General features: G+C 34.1%; 1 pseudogene; it reads right to left on the reverse strand.

Annotated features, from left to right (window-relative positions):
- Window positions 1-4,363: 4,363 nt before the first annotated feature.
- Window positions 4,364-6,608, reverse strand: LOC105421407 (putative disease resistance RPP13-like protein 3; annotated as a pseudogene).
- Between the last annotated feature and the right edge of the window lie 11,393 nt (window positions 6,609-18,001).

The following is an 18,001-nucleotide window of genomic DNA, read 5'->3' on the forward strand; positions in this document are numbered from 1 at the left end:
TATTGTGAGTATCTCTCTCTCTCTCTATTTGTATATATCTACATATATGGCAAAAGATAAAGGTAATCCAACTCTCGTACCTCGCCTTTTTGTTACAATGGCCCATATTGAGTTTCAGCTATTGACCCAGATTTAATCTAGGCTGTTAGATGGCCATGTTTGAATTCAATTGAATGCCATTAAGTTTATGAAGAGCGTCAATTTTTCGTTTGTTATACCTCTTCATTGAAAACCTAGTTATCAAGCATTGACATACTGTTCAATTGAACATCTTTATCAAAATTGCACAAAAAGCCTGCTGTTTGACAATTGCCAATCTAGACTGAGAATTGTTGATCTCAATGGGAATATTCGTCAGCCTGGCTAGTTCCTTCTTTAGATGCCCTATTCTCTCTAATTTGCATTAATCCGTATGTATAATATGTAGGTTTGATGATTTAAATCATTAAACAGTATATAAATTTGCATTAATCCGTATGTATAATATGTAGGTTTGATGATTTAAATCATTAAACAGTATATTGCGATGGTTTCTATGCAACTTTCTTCTCTTTCATTTTTTATTTTGTTTACTGTTCTGGATTTCTTATTGGGGCAATCTTTATTACCGGATCTGGCCGATCTGGATTGGTAAAGCCGAGAGCCGTTCCAACACATGGCCATTTTACTATACCATTTTTGGGATGGCATCATGCCCTATTACCAAAGGGGTTTGTATCCCCTGCTATCGTTTTGGTTTTAGACCTTTTTTAGCACCGGGTTTGTATCCCCTGCTATCGTTTTGGTTTTAGACCTTTTTTAGCACCACCCAGACATGAGGATGTAAAAAATGGATGGCCAGGATGTGGCATTGTCCCTTTCGATTTATGTTTGGGATTTCGGACAGGCTTTGAGCGGAGTAATGAAATCGCAGGTTGAGAAAAATGAGAGAAACAAGTGTTAAGAGTCAGACTTATTTCTGGACTCAGGTGCGTTGAGTCGGCTAGGTGTCGGCTCGGTATTCAAGTCGGCTCTTGGAATTTGAATTAAAGGTCAATAAAAACACAAATACAATTCTAAAAAAGGGTGAAAACAAGTACTTTTAGGATTGAAAAATTGTAATACTATGTATGTTGATGATATTTTTTAAGATTTTATGATACAAAGGGTTTTTTATTTGCCAAAATGACATTCATGCAAAAGTTTATTATGGTGTACAGGACAATACTGTTGAGGGGCATTCAAATTTAAGATAACTGTATAGATTTAACTATAACAATAGTGAGTTCTTCGGGAGCATTAAAGTTTGAGATGGTAAGTGTAGATTTTTTTTTTTTGGGTAATTCAATGGGAAAGATATGCTTCTACCTATTTTTTTATATAGATTGGGGAGTTAGCTCTTTTTTGAAGGAATTCAATGGGAAAGACATGTTTCTACCCATTTTCTCATATAGACTAGGGACTTAGCTTTTTTTTTTTAAGGTGTTAGTAGGTGGTGTCGGCAGGATTGGAGCCACAACATGGTAATTAAGTATGGGGGTGCTACCACCTCGACCTAGTCCATTTCCTTATAATTGTATAGATTTAATAACTATACACGATATGAAGCTGATATAAATGTCATTGCAATCGAGATCACTATTGTCTTGAATGTAGTGGTATTGAATAATCCTGTTGGTGGGCCCTCATAACTCAAAAGCCCTAAGGCTAGTCCTCCTCAAGTTTTGGCTTGTGCATCTCAGTAATGTACTCTAGTTTCATTCACACCCCATAGGTCAAGCGGAGCACCTTAACTGCTGCACTTTGTCGGTAGGGTGGTGCTGCACTTTGTCGGTAGGGTGGTCCAAGGCCTCGTACTGCTTACCTCTTTCTTGAAAAATAAAAAAGAACTCATTTGATAGATCCTATATGCCACGCCACTTAAGAAGTGAGAAATAATATACAAGAAATATTAACTTGGGAGTTAACTTGGATCCAGTTAAAAAATTAACTATAAAACTTTTTCATATATTCATGATTTTGGGATTTCTCTGCCAAACTTTTGACGGCTCAAACTGTACAAATATGCAAATTGGTGTTCCTATAAATTTTCCTCGCTCAAGATTCATATGATATGTTCTCTCTCACCTTAAGGTTATGTAGAAAATCTATTTTCATAACCTGTTATAAATTTAAAATTTTTAGAAATAGTAGAGATTGAGCACATCAATAAACACTTGAAAATCTTCAAAATAGACGGTCTAGATAACTTGATAAAAGTTATATTATTTTTTGAATTTGAAATTCTTTTTTTTTCTTTATGTCCATATATCTCAAGTGGGACGGTAAAAGACTTGGTTAGCCAGCGCAAGAGTGCGGGTTTGAGTTCTAAGAGAGGTCACTTTGTACATAAGTCAAAGGTTAGGACCGTTTTCAACTTATTTTTCCTGGGACCTTGCGTAGTCGGGGACGAGCATCGGATTACTGCTCTTTTTTATATCCATATATCTCGAGTTCAAGATGATCAATTAGAGAGTTTTTCAACACCAGAACACCCTCTTCTATTGTATTTTTGAGGTGCAAAATACTATTATATAAGGTTGCAACCTTATATAAAGTTTTATTAAGTTTTGGGTTTCATATTTGGTTAATGTTGTGGACAATTTTATAAAAAAGAATATAATTTTTGTGTCCTTAGAAACGTTAATCATGATATTCATGCAACGGATAGTCTGGAGATGCTTTGGAATGGCTACCAAATTACATATTTTTTTTAAGGAAAAGTCATTCACGAGTCAGCAGGTGCAAGAGCCCGAAGATAGACGTTGTAAAAGGGGCTAAAATGAATTTAGATACTGTAGAAATTTTCTTAGAAAAAAATCACATTTTAAATATTGAAAATTTTATTTTATTTTTCATATTTATAATCATCTTAACCTAAATCATGAATCCCTTAAATTTTGAATTAAAAATTGTTTTTTAAGATACGTTTAAGTGGGGGCCTGCATATGCATAGTATGAGTCGGCTGACTCACGGAAACCGCATCCTTTTTTAAAAATCTTTTGTGTATTTAAATAGATATTAATTGAGGAATAAAACTGATTGGGGATTTTTTCGTCAAACAAATCTCACAAAAACTTTTCTTTGCTTAGGGGGACCAAATGTACAATTTCCGCTATTCAATTGATGCAAATCTTTGCCGTTTATAAAAAGGGCATCGCATCAAGCTTATTTGGATGTAGTCATTATCATTTATAATTGACTGTTTTATTATAATTAATCATGTTTGGAACTATCTTTGGTTTGACAATGTCAATCATACAGTTTATCTCAGATACACTCATAAGAAATTTTATCCATAAGTTTATCTTTTTTAAACGTTGTTTTACTTTATTCACAGTAATATGTTGAAAATGAAATGTTTTTAGTTAGAATAGTTAAAAATGGATGAAAATAATTGAAATATCAAACAATTGTATAATGTTATGCAAAAGGGAAATATATACAATGAGACTATTACTTTGGATACAAGAAGTTCACGATCATAATTTACCATTTGATTTTGAATCGGGTGGTTGAGTTTGTGTCATTGATTGGACACAAAGTCCAAAATAAAATTTCTAATATTGTGAGATGCTTTCATCTGTTGGATTTCACATAATGGTTAAAAATGATTGTCACCTCCTTGTACAAAAAAATAAATAAATGGTCTTCAGTATACATTCCTTAAAAACATGTGTATAGAGCAGCAGAAAAAATAATATTATGTTGGGAATATTAGATAGCTTAGAGTCCTCGTGCTAAATTAACCATCATCTAAAATCTTTTCAGCCTGATGTCAAACATTCTCCCAGTTTTGATGGATTAAATTCGCCCTCAACACTTACCAAAATATCAAAATCTACATGTTTGAACAAGGTAACTCCCAACAACCAAATATAAATGGGTTATGTTAGGGTATTCATACATAAACACTTACTTAATGTGTTTAATATTTTTGGACATTTAATACCTTTATCCTACAAAACTTTGAAGACTTGTAAAAGTGGATATTAAAAAAGTGAGAAATACTAAGCAGGTAACATAGAAAGAAATTACGAATCAAAGGGCTGCACGTTTGCACTCTTGATAAGTATCAGTACTTAAGGTTTTGCGCCAAAGATGAGGTGCATCATCTAACACTCCCACTAAATTCTTCTCCAAATTTACTGCAAATCACTTGTTGGAGGGTAGAAATGTGCTTTAACCCTTCTGGAAGCATCTTCAAGCTAGGACAATGTTGGATATTCAAAGTGTGAAGGTCTGGCATGGATCCTTCCTCCAATCCTTTCCACTTCTCTAACTGGTATAAACCGATAAGTACCATGCGTTGGAGTCGAGGAAAGCCTTCGACAATGCAATGCATTTCCTTCCCCATGTACGCATGAAACCATAATGCCAAAATTTTGAGCTGCGGCAACCCTTGGAGCTTTCAGAACCCCTCCTCATTCAATTTACTGCGCCTCAAAACCAGCTTGGTGAGATTCGGAAGGCTCCCAAACCAGCTTGGCAGCTTCCCTAACTCTCCATATAGCTCCAATTTCTCAAGAGCCAATGGTGGGCTTGAAACTGCTTCCAAATTTGTGCACTATTTCACTGGCATCATACTTTGCCCGTAGAGAAAGAGAACGCAGGCATTTTAGCTGCCCGATGCAATTGTAGATTGCTCTAATGTCTTTGTCCTCCATATCTTTAATACCTAGTTTCTTGAGGTGGGGGAAATTGCCAAATGGCTCTCGGACCCGGGCGTTACACCCCTCAACGTTTGGAGGAATCTCGAACGCCCTGCATTTAAATACCGTTCCATGGGCCTATGCTTGTCATACTCATAGAAATGTCTCAAACTTGGCAGCTCTAAGCTCCAACTTGAAGTTGAGCGTATCCAGGTCCTACGGTAATAAATATGCTCTGCTCTCAAATCAAGCACGTCCAAGTGTCGAAGTTTTCTTATAGACTTCGGAACTTCTAGGAAAACATAACTTCTTCGAAAACTCAAGTAGCTCACAAGAGCTATACTTACCAATTTCTTTCGGTGCGCATTTAAGAGTAAGATTCTCAAGCAACAATACTCGAACTAGCTTAACATTGAATAGACAATGTTTGGAAATGCATGTGTGCAGTGTATGTGGAAAGAAGAGGAATGAACGAACTTTGGAAGGAGATTTATAGGATGAAACATGGTCATCAATGCTTTTATGGAAAACAAGGCGTCGAGCCCTTTGAGAGGGCATGTTATCTTTATCTGCAACCACCCCTAGGAAGTTCTGCTCCCCAGCAATGCTTAAGCACACTTCACGCAAAAGATCATGCATAGCACAAGATCTGATGCGTCCACTTGAACTCACTCTTTCCACCAGTATCATACTCCGACTAATCAATTCTTCAAGGTAGTCCTCTGCAATGTCTTCCAATATTCATTTCCTCTCTTCTCAATGAGCCCTTCAGCCACCCATAATTGTATTAATTTTGTTCCTTTAATCTTGAAATCTTCTGGGTAAGCCGATAAATATAAAAAACACGGTTTAAGGTAATAAGGTAAATCGAAAAAACTTGATGATAGTATCTTGGAAATTTCGACCTCACCTCTATCTTGATAATGGTTGAATACGTCAAGCACTTTCTGCCATTCTGATGTTGTCCTTGTATCCTCGAACACGAGTTTCCTGGACAATAGAGCACCAATTACGACAAGTGCCAGGGGTAACCCTCCACATCTTTCCACAATGCCATGGCTAATAGACATCAAATATTCTGGGCAATACTCATGGTTCTTTACAAAAGCCCTTATGCAAAACAACTCCCAGCTCTCTTTGTTTGATAATGGTGTAAGACCATGGATGGTGTTCCTTTCCACCATCATAGCCAAATCCTCTTTTCTGGTTGTTATTACAATTCTACTGCCATTATTCGCATCCGGTAGCGCTTCTCTTATACAAACCAAGCATGGATATCCCATACATCATCCAAGACTACTAAATACCTCATTGTGCTCAAATGAGTATGCAGAACCTCTTTCAACTTTTGTTCACTCATATTTTGAACCTCCTTCGACATTTGTTCACCCATATTTTGTAAGCCCTCATGTGACACTAAAACCTTCTTGATCATGCCACGAAATATCTCAATTAAGTCGTAAGTCTGAGATACACAAACCCAATCGAAATAATTGAAGTTTACCTTTATATCATCTCCATTATAGACTTTCTTGATGAGAGTCGTCTTACCAACTCCACCCATGCCAACCACAGAAACCACGCAGCGTTGCTTCACTCCATCTAGAATGATCCCTTTAAAAAATTCGCCTTCTCCTCAATCCCCACTAAATCCCGTTCCACTTCAAGAGGTGATGTTTTTCTCATCTCTCTGAACCTTTGGGCTCCAGAACTTGTGGCTTCCCCCAAGTTGCTGCTTTGTGATGGATCATAGACAGGCCTCACCCTTGCAATATGGCCAAGCCTATTACTGATAGCTTCTATTCTCGTACCCACCTCGTGGCGACCTCTCAACTGCAAAATCAAACGCGCACAATTTGTCAAAGAACTCATAAATCCCCTTCTATTTTGTTGCATACCTTGAAGGACAAATGTTTCGATGATGTCCTCGGCCTCATACGCAAGATCTCCTATTTCTTGTACTAAATTTTTTGGTCCTTTATCACCGTCTTCTATCATATCCACATCTCTGAGGAAAGGCGTTCATCCGCCTTAACTCACCCTTAAGCCTGTCGACTTGTTCCCCTATTCCATACAGGAAAACTGCTTCCTGTAGGAGAGGTGTACTTAATGTTTTCAACAAACTTGCAGCTACATCCCCCATTTCCAATCCTTCCCCTGCACTCGATGCCTTCTTTGGCTCTCAAGTGAAAGCAATAACCCCCTGCACTCGATGTTTCCAAGACACAGACACACCGATTACAACTATTTCTTCAACAAATGAGGTTTGTATAAGGTTGTCTCCTTATATAAGGCGTACCTATAAAACTTACTTAGAGATGCCGTTTTGGTATTGAAAATCCTATAATGGCTGCAAAATCTCTTTTTAACCTCATTTATAAAATATAAAATTTCAAAAATAATACACATTCAGCAGATCAAGAAACACTTGAAAATAGACGGTGCAGATAACTTGTTGCAAGATGCACTACTTTTTGAAAATAGACGGTCCAGATCAAGAAAATCTTGAAAATAGACGGTCCAGATAACTTGTTGCAAGATGCACTATTTTTTGGATATGGAATTCTGTTTTTTTCTTCATGTCCATTCATCTGTAGCTCGAGATGATCAGTTGGAGGGTTCTTTGGTGCTAGAACACTCCCCACCATAAGATTTTTGAGGTGCACCTTACTTCAACAGTATACGGTTGCAACCTTATATAAACTTTTTCCATCTAAGAGTGTTTTCAAATGAAAAAAAAAATTGATTTCGAGTTCTTTAACACTTAGATATTACCCTTAAAAAAATAGATAATTTCTTTTAAATCTTGCGACATTGATAGGCACATGGCGTCTGCGGTTTGAAATTTTTGTGGAAAACGCGTTTTTGTGCAGCTGCGGCTTCCTACACAATGGAGTTGACTTGGGGCTTTAAGTTACGTGGGATGAGCTGTTAAGAATGTGAAGCCCCAACACCCATTAACTAAGTTTTTCATGAAAGGAAAAGTTTATATAAGGTTGCAACCTAAATGTAGAATCATAGACGCATCTTAAAAATCCGTCGGAAAAAGTTGTTTTAATGTTTAAAATCCTTCTAATTGATCATCTTGATATCGAGATGTATGAATATTTAAAATAAAAAAAAAGATTTTGAATCTCAGAAATAATGTATCTTGCAACACATTATCTAGACCGTCCATTTTTAAGATTTTCATATATTTATAGATTTACTTGATTTTAACTATTTTTGGAGTTTAAGATTTTATAATTCGATATAAAAATAGATTTTTAGATAATCTTAAAAAAAAATTATACCAAATTACATGTTATGATATAATTTGAAGGTGCGCCTTAACTTGATTATTTAAGGTTGCAACCTTATAGAAACCACACCCTTCATAAAATGATATTTAGTTTGGATCGGAAACAATGTTTTAATTAAAGGAAAAAGTTTTAACGTTGCAACCTTAAAATGTAGAATTACAAATGCACCTCAAAAATCCATCGAAAATGTTGTTTTAATATTGAAAAACCCTCTAATGGATCATCTCAACATCGAGATGTATGAATATGAAAAAAAAAAAAAACACGTTTTTGAGTCTCATAAATAGTGCATCTTGCAACACATTATCTAGACCGTCCATTTTCAAGATTTTCATATGTTTATCGATCTACTTGGCTTTAACCATTTTTGGAGTTTAAAATTTTCTAATTAGATATGAAAATAGATTTTAAGATAATCCTAATAATTGTTTACAACAAAATTAATGGTAAAATTTGGAGGTGCGCCTTATTTGGATTGTTTAAGGTTGCAACCTTATAGAAACTACACCCTTAATTAAAAAATTGAAAAAAGTTTATATAAGGTTGCAACCTTAAAATGTAGAATTACATATGCACCTCAAAAATTCATCAGAAAATGTTATTTTAATGTTGAAAAATCCTTTAATTGATTATCTCAACATCGAGTTGTATGAATATATAAAAATCAAAAAAGATATTGAGTCTCAAAAATAGTGCATCTTGCAACACTTTATTTAGATCGTCCATTTTCAAGATGTTCATATATTTATAGATCTACTTGATTTTAATCATTTTTGAAGTTTAAAATTTTATAATTAGATATGAAAATAGATTTTTAGATAATCCTAAGAATTTTTTATACCAAAATTACATGTTATGATAAAATTTGAAGGTGTGCCTTAATTGGATTGTTTAAGGTTGCAACCAGTGATTTAAAAAACGGATCGGTGCCCTGAATCGGGCACCTCGAAAACCTATATGGATCGGTGAAGCGGCTATCCAGATCGGGAATCGATTGAATCGGTCGAATTAAGCCTTAACAAAAAATCCAAATAAATTATTAAAATTCACTATAAATGTTGTTTTTTAGAAATCCGATAAAAAATGTGGGTACTACATTATTAACTTTCACTTTTTTCATCAATTTACGAATATTGAGATGTTCTTTGCATGTATGTACTTATGTTAACCATTAAATTTGCATCACACAAAAGAAAAATCATAGAATTATCATGGATGAAGTATATAATCATACATAGACTGCAATAAAGAATGGAATAAATCGATGAAAAATGGCCACTAAAATCTTGAATTGGCGGAAAATCCTAATATGCTAAAAAAACCCATATTATTACAACCTAACTAACTATAATTCAAAACTATTACAACCTATCTAACTATAATATTATATACTGAAATTGAAATTGTTGGTTTGCATTTATCATTATTTTATTATACAACTAATAACAAATTCGAAATATCTTATAATATCATCTAATTTAAAATATATTATTGATAGTTGTAAGAAAAATAGTACATTACATGATTTATAATGCAAATAAATTAATAATTTAAATAAAAGATTTGGTTATCAATGTAGAAATTATTAGAATGCGTACCAATTTTCGAAATGACACTTTAATTTTTTAAGTTTCTAGAATAAATTTAGTGGAAGAGATTTTTAGTAGAGAGATTTCAAATGACCTTATTGTATGAACCCAATTTAAATTAATATTCCTAAATTTATGTTAAAGATCACCACGTTATAAAAACAAAAACTATAATTACATCATTTATTCCTAGGTTGTATTAAGAGATACTTGCATTAATAAATACTTTTTATTTTTTTTGACAATAAATATTTGTTGTATTACCTTTTTTTTTGCAAGAAAAATATGATACTTGTTGTATAAATTTTTATTTATTTTTTGACAAAAAAATACAAAGATTTTGTACTACATTTTATTTTTTTTTGTATTACTTTTTATTTTAGTTTTTGACAAGAAATACTTGTAATATTACTTTTTATTTTTTTTTGACAAGAAAAATAAAAATATGTTGTATTACTTCTTTTTTTTTTTACAAGAAATGCTTGTTGTATTACCTTTTTTTTTTCCTTTTATTTTGTTTTACAACACTGGTTTCGAACTTTAGACGCGTACGCTAAAATCAAGAGAGCTAACCAACTGCACCACATCGTTGCATAATGCTTTTCCATCCATAATAAATGTATACATTATATTACTACCTCAACTCTTATATTAGTCCCACATCGAAGGACGAGTATAATATGTTGCTCTATAAATAGCTGTGGAATAGGATGTTTGTGTGCGTGTGAAAACACGGGGGCAAGGTAAGAACTAAATCACTGCCACATGTCCACTCGCCTAAATCATTGCCACGTGTCCACTCGCCCGAGTAACGATTTACTTGATTTACGATTGCAAATCGCCAAGAACCAGAGAACCAGCTCTCAGTGAGTCTTGCTCGATTTACTGTTGCAAATCGCTGAGAATCAACGAGTCTTGCTCCTCGGGGCTGCCACGTGTCCACTCACCTGAGTAACAATTTACTCGATTTACGATTGCAAATCGCCAAGAACCGGCTCCTGATTTACTCAATTTAGGGGCTACCACATGTCCACTCGCCCGAGTAACGATTTACTCGATTTACGATTGCACATCGCCAAGAACGGGCGCCCGATTTACTCAATTTACGATTGCAAATCGTCGAGAACTGATGAGTCTAGACCAACCATTGCAAATCGCCAATTTACGATTGCAAATCGCCGAGAATCGATGAGTCTAGACCGACTATTGCAAATCGTTGAGGCGATTCCTCTCTAGACTTGCCTGATTTTCGATATTGCGCAGCCCTATTTCTGACCTACTATTGCAAATCGTCGAGGCGATTCCTCTCTAGACTTGCCTGATTTTCGATATGGCGCAGCCCTATTTCTGACCGACTATTGCAAATCGTCGAGGCGATTCCTCTCTAGACTAGCCTGATTTCCTGCGATTCCTCTCTAGACTCGCACGATTTCCGATATTGCGCAACCCTATTTCCGACCGACTATTGCAAATCGCCGAGGCGATTCCTCTCTAGACTTGCCCGATTTCCGATATTGCGTAGCCCGATTTTCGATATTGCGTAGCCCGATTACCGATATTGCGTAGGAATCGGCACGGGGTAGCCAATTCCCGAGTCTAGACCGACTATTGCAAATCATCGAGAACCGGGGATTCCTCTCTAGATTCGCTCGATTTCCGATATTGTGCAGGAATCAGCATGGGGGTAGCCGATTCCCGTGTCGACTCGGGTTCTTGACGAGTCTAGACCGATTTACTATTGCAAATCACCCGGGTTCTCGACGAATCTAGACCGATTTACTATTGCAAATCGTCGAGAACCGGCGATTCCTCTCTAGACTCTCCCGATTTCTGATATTATGCAGGAATCGACACGGGGTAGCCGATTCCCGTATTGACTCGGGTGATTTCGGGTCGACTCGCCGACTTTTAAATCCCTGGTTGCAACCTTTAAGAAACTACAACCCTTAAAAAATTAGTTTATATTTTTGTACCATCTACAAAAAGGTCCAGAGTCTTTAATGTTTTTTTTTTTTTTTAGCATGGAGCAAGTGGACATCTTTTTTTTTTTTTTTTTCCTTCTTAATATATATTTTAAATAAACCATGAAATATACGACAAATTTTTACATTATATATATATATATATATATATATATTTATTTATTTATTTATTTATTTTATTATATTATATATATATATATTTGTTTATTTATTATATATATATTTTTATTTATTTATTTATTTTATTTTATTTTATTTTATGAAAGATAGTTTACTGCACTTTGTTCAGACTTGAGAACCTGACAATGTTCTTGAGGTGAGAGAGGTTAAACTTAAGAGAACTTTTTAAGATTTTTTTACGTCTCGGAGGGAGCGGGAGATGTCATGTGAAAAGAGGCCTAAACAAAAGATAAAAGAGTGCGGTAGTACACCATGTATCAGTTGCACGTTGTAGCTGTATTCCCACGTTTAGAAAGTTACTGATAATTCAAAAACAAGTAGGGAGTCATCGCCATGGAATTATCCTAAAATAAAATAAAATAAAAGAACAGGTAGGAAACTGTCATCGCCACTGAATTACTCAAAAATAAAATAAAATAACAGATAGGGGACCGTCATCTTCATTGAATTACTCAAATAAATAAATAAATAAATAAAAGAGCAAGGTTTTGGCACACCACACCTATTCAAGTCTGGTTTCCTTTCAAAATTCATTTGAGAGAGGAGTTTAAATCTAAAATTTAGTGGGCTCCCATGAATATAGAAAAATAAATTAGAAAGCTTTAAAATTGATGGTTTTAAACTTTAGTTTGGGATCGTCCATTTTTAGTTCTTTTTAGACAATCTATTTTTAAAGTTTGAACTTCATATTTTTTTTGTACTCATGTCATGGTGATCGAGATTGTTGCTCTATAAATTTTGGAAATATATAAATAAAATCATTTATTTTTGGTACAAGGAAATCACAATTTTTATTGACAGTTGGAATTGAAATAAGGTGGTTATGGCTCTATCAATGATGGGTAGAGAATTCAAAATAAAATTACTTCGTATATTGCGATATGTTTCAAGATTTTGCATCCAATGGCTAAGACTGATTTTGACCTCATACCAAAAATAAATGGTTTTATAGTAAATAACCCATGAGATTTTGTATCTAAAATTTATCGCTTATATAGATTTTTGTTAGGGTAGTTATGTAAACCAAAACTTTTGTTGAAGCTATATTGAATTTTTTTGAAAGGATGGGGCTTTGGTTGTTTCCTGTTTGTTTTCCTTGAACAACGTTTTCGATAAAAAATATCTCCCTAACCCATCTACGAGTCTATCGTCGACACAAATCTCTTTAACAAAGAGAAATACAGGTCGAAAATTTTCTTATATTTTCAAGAGAAATATAGTTCGAAAATATTCTTATATTTTCCATGGAACAGCATATTATCAGTTATCATGGTCATATGTAGAAACGCTGCCCCCCTTAATAATCTATTTTTCAAATAAATTTTGACCCTGATTTTTAAGGAATATACAATCTTGGAAATCATTAATGTGTAAAAATAAATAAAATTAAATACTAAAAATAATATTTTTTAAAGGAAATATTTGAGCCATTCATTTTGCCTTTTTTCTTGGAGGGACCATCACTTATGTGCCTCGGGGTATGCCTTTGGATGGATGGTTTATGCCTTGGGGGACACAAATGTAGAAATGTGCCTTCAGATGCATAAACTACTTTTCAAAAATAGATTATATGTTTCATTGGGCTAGAATATTATGTGTGTCTGTAAACATTTATATACTTCCATTTGAGCAAAATGTACATTTGCTCCCTTCGGAGAAGATTAGGAGTTTTTTTTTTTGGAACACCAAAATTTGAGAATGTAACTAGCACTACCTAACTAACAGCCACCCTAATTTGAACTCTTTAAGGTACATCAAGGTTAAACCCATATGCATTGAGTTCCACCTCCGAATGGATGTTTAAAACTTAATTTTGATGGATCTTCTGTTGGGAATACAGAAAAGGCTGGAGTGGGTGGTGCATATAGGGATTATGTTCTATTATGCTTCCCCTTGTGGAGTGGCATTTGCTAACCATGCTGAGATTATGGCAGTTTTACAAGTTCTTAAAATTCAGAAAGAGAAAGGGTTGAGAAATTCTTTGCTTATTGAAGGTGATTCTAACAATGTTATTAATTGGTGCAATTGTCACTCTGCACCACCATGGCAGCTTAGATCTCTTTGGTTGCAAGTTATGGATTTCACAGGTTGAAGTTCTCTAAGCTTCAATCTTATCTACAGAAGAAAATTCTATTGTGGATGATTTAGCAAAGAAAGGGGCCTATTGAGATGCTTTGTTTGTTTCTCCTACTTTATTTTGATACTTTTATTCTTGTAATAGTTCCGTGACTTAATAATATTCTTTACTCTTGTAAAAAAAAAAAAAACAATCCAAATTTTTCTATATTTAGGTTTATAAAAAACTCAAAGAAAAGGAAACTTTTCCAATTGAAATCACTCATCTTTATGATTCTCAAGGGGATACTTGAGTTTCAATAAATAAATAAATCAATCATGTGTATCGTTTAGTAAATGGATCTTTTTATATTTAGAGGAAATAGAACAATGTTCTTTCTCTTCTAGTTTGCTTTCCCTTACTCCTCCCCACCTCTCTTTTCCTGTGTGAACTAAATTCCCCTTACAAGTCTAATAAGACATCGAATGTTAACCAATGCACTCCCATTTTGCCAATGAAAATAAAAAATGGAAATTCATGGAAAAGTACCTAAAATTTTGAAACTTTAGATAAGTTTGAAGTCTTCCTTAATTTAGGGCTGGCAACAGGCCAGGACAGCAATGGCCCTAGCCCTGCCCCTATATGGCTAGTCCTTGCCTAGCCTGGTCCTAATTGGCCCAAAGAGTCCATGGCCTAGGCCTGCCCTTGGCCTTGTTCAGACCGGGTTAGTTGGGCTCAAAACAATAGAAGAAAATACAATTTAAAAAAAATTAAAGAAAGAACTGTCTCAAACAGGGCTGGCTCGGCCTTGTTGTGGCCATGGCCCGACCCTCAGGCCATAATGGCTCAGCCCTATTCTTACCCTTGGGCTATATTTTGTGGCCCAAGCGCAAGTTTTTTAGGGTTGGTCTGGTCTGCCTGGCCATTGCCAGCCCTATTCCTCATCATCTATATCACCCGGGGTGCCACTTTTATGCCCATTTTGTCCCACTTACCCCTGGTTTTTACTCAGTGTTAGGTCCTAAAAAGTGTGAGGGATCTTTTATTGATCGAGTGAAAGCTGTCCAAACCACAGTTACTAGTCTCCGTTTACCATATGATTTTTTAAAAAAATCTTTGATTTTTTAAACCTGTTAATTCTGAATTTTGTAAAAGATCTTCAAAAAGTTCTTTTAATGGAACTGATATAAATCTGTATTTTATTTTTCAAAAAAAAAAATCCCTATAATTTTATTTATTCATTAACTCAATATTATTAAATTTTTGCTTAAAAATAAGTACATTAACATCGGGATTAAGTTAAAAATCTTGAATTTTAAAAAAATATCCATACAAAATTTCGTCAATGTGTTCCCTTAAAAAAGTGTACGAAAATATACAAACAATATATTCCTCAAAAAAAGCAATTAGAGCAACCCTATATATCAAAATAATAGGTAGAATTAGAAGAAAAGTAACCTAATAAAAAATATATATATATTTTTTCCCTTGAAACCCATAGCGTCTCTATAAAGAACAAGAGAGAGATTCAATGATACTAAATATTTAGGTAGTTAGGAATCTAGTGCGAAATTCGAATTTTCTTAAGCTTGTTACTTTTTCATGCATAGAGAAGTTTAATTAATATTAGTTTTTTTTTTTCATTGGTGTATACAACATAGCATTTTGAATTGATCCCTATTTTACATATTTGGGTGTTTGTGTTTTTTTTTTGGTTAACTGCAATCCTATACTGATAGCAATTTTTATTTATTTTCTTTGAAAAATAATCCTATACCTTGGTTCACAGTTCTTGTTATTTGCTAAGTAGGTCTTGTGTTTAGTATTGCTGTTGTTGTTTCATTTTATGCTCCCAATAACTCTACGATATGTTTTGTGTTCTAACAACAGAGTAAGCATTGTTGCTGAATTTATTGAAAGTTTCAATAAAAAATTGTTGAGTATTATTCTAATGACACTAATAAGGCTATAAAATTATTATTTAATGGCTTTGATTTATCTATGTAATAACTGCAACTCATAATCCTATATTATGTTATCTTTACATATTCAATTTTTTCACTACGTTTTTTTTTTCACTACGTTTTTTTTAACCAAATCCGAAATATTCACGATTCTATAACTTACCTTATTTGTTGGTGATCCGTATTTTTTACCTGATTTTTTCATCCAACTTTTTGAAACAAAACGGACTTATTACCGATATTTTGATCTGACAATATTTTATTACTCCCCGACTTGCTAACTATGGCCCAAACCGATTTTTTGTCTAGGGCCAGATCGGATATCTAACGTTCACACGAGCCTTGCACAAAAATAACATTTGGAGGTTGGATCTCCGAACTCCAATGTTCAACATCTAAACCCATTTCCCACTTCAAAATGATTTGGTTCGGACGTCCAGCCTCCAGAATTGTTTCCCCCTTCAAAAACAGCTACAAGTTCTTAGACATCCAATGTCCAGATCTGGGTCTTGACGGTTTTCGGATATAGGATTCTGAAACACAGGAAAACGATCCCCGTCTGGACTTTAAATATCCAAACAAATGGTAATTTGAGAAAAAAATTGACAATAAAGTGTGGGGAAAGGTTTCTATACTTCCCTACAGCATAACTCAACGTTTGATCTTAAATCCGACGTCTCAAAGTATTTTATTTTTATTTTATTTTTTATATAAATTGTATGAATATAAAATTTGGTACGTGTCATCTCCTCATTGGGGCGCATCTATAAAAAAAATTAAAAATAATTTTTCGATAAAATATAATGACCAAAATAGCCCTTGAAAATTTTAGGGGTATTTTGGTCATTTTATTTTATTAAAAATATTTTTTTTATATTTTTCTCTAGTGCGAGTTTAATAGAGGATTGGACGTCCAAAATTTGGTGTCAAAATAGTTTATAGAAAAAAATTAAAAATAAAATAGTATAGAGATGTGATATTGTGATTGAAACAATCTTAACTGTCCATTCAGAATGGATGGTTGGATAAGGGGAAGTAGATAAGGTTTATGTTGTAGAGGAAGCATAAAAAGCTTGTCCTAAAGTGTGACCCCGACTCAAAATTTTAAAAGGAAATTGGTCAAAATACACTAAAATATTAGCTATTTAACTTTTGCTCGTATGTTTTGACTTAATTTGAAAAGGACCTGGTTTCTATGTGGCCAAGCCCGCATATGTAGAAATACGGGCCTCTTAATAAATCTATTTTTTAGATGGATTTTAAAACTTAATTTTTTAGGACATGTAATCTTTAACATGGAGATAATGAATATGAAAAATATATAAATTTTTAAAACTAAAAATAATCATTCTAGTAAAAAAATATTTGGACGGTTAGTTTCCATTGTTTTCAGATGGAATACCTACTTGCATCCATCTTTAAGATGGATGCTTTACACTATTTGGACCGCGTGTGTAGAAATGGAGTCTACCCCACATGAACCAATTTTCCATTTGAAATTACTATAAAAATGTTGGGTTTACCATAAAAGTCATTAGGTTTTTTATATCTCAAATCTAGCTCACCAAATCATTAATATGTGGTGGGGCCGCATTTCTACATTTGCGGTCCTTGAGGTATAAATCATCCATCTTAAAGACGGATGTAAATAGGTGGTTCATCTAGAAATAAATTAGACTAATAGTCCAAATGTTTTCTTAATAAAATCATTATTTTTAATTTTAAAATTTTATTTTTAATTTTTAATTTTTATTTTAAAGTTTTTATATTCATGATCTCCATATTAAAGATTATATGTTCTTAAAAATTAGGTCAAAAACTCCGTCTCAAAAATAGATTTTTAAAAGGTGACTCATTCTATATGGACTCGTAGAAACCTTGTCCATTCCATTATTCCACGATCCCGATTTCCTTATTTCATCTCTCTCTTCAACTTACACTGGTTTCTCTTTCTTGCGTGAGTTCTCATGTTGCAACGGGCAAGGCTTAGACTGCTAGCCTTGGTCTGGCCTTGGCCTTGTTAGGGCCGAGCTCCGCTAAAAAAAAGAAAAAAAAAACATAAAAGAAAAAAAAGAGGGCTGGGTTGGTCCGAACCGGGCTGGCACGTCCCCCAAGACATAATTTGTGGTCCAAGCCCTCGTTTTTTTAGGGCCGGGTCGCCCAGCCCATTGGTAGGTCTATAAATATCCCATTTACTCCTCTTAAACAGGCAAAGGTTAAATAAATAAATGATGAAAAATCTCCCTGTCCAATCCTA

Source organism: Amborella trichopoda, chromosome 3 (genome assembly GCF_054954075.1).
Source record: "Amborella trichopoda isolate Santa Cruz 75 chromosome 3, AtrichopodaSantaCruz75HAP2 v2.0, whole genome shotgun sequence".
NCBI classification, from domain to species: domain Eukaryota; kingdom Viridiplantae; phylum Streptophyta; class Magnoliopsida; order Amborellales; family Amborellaceae; genus Amborella; species Amborella trichopoda.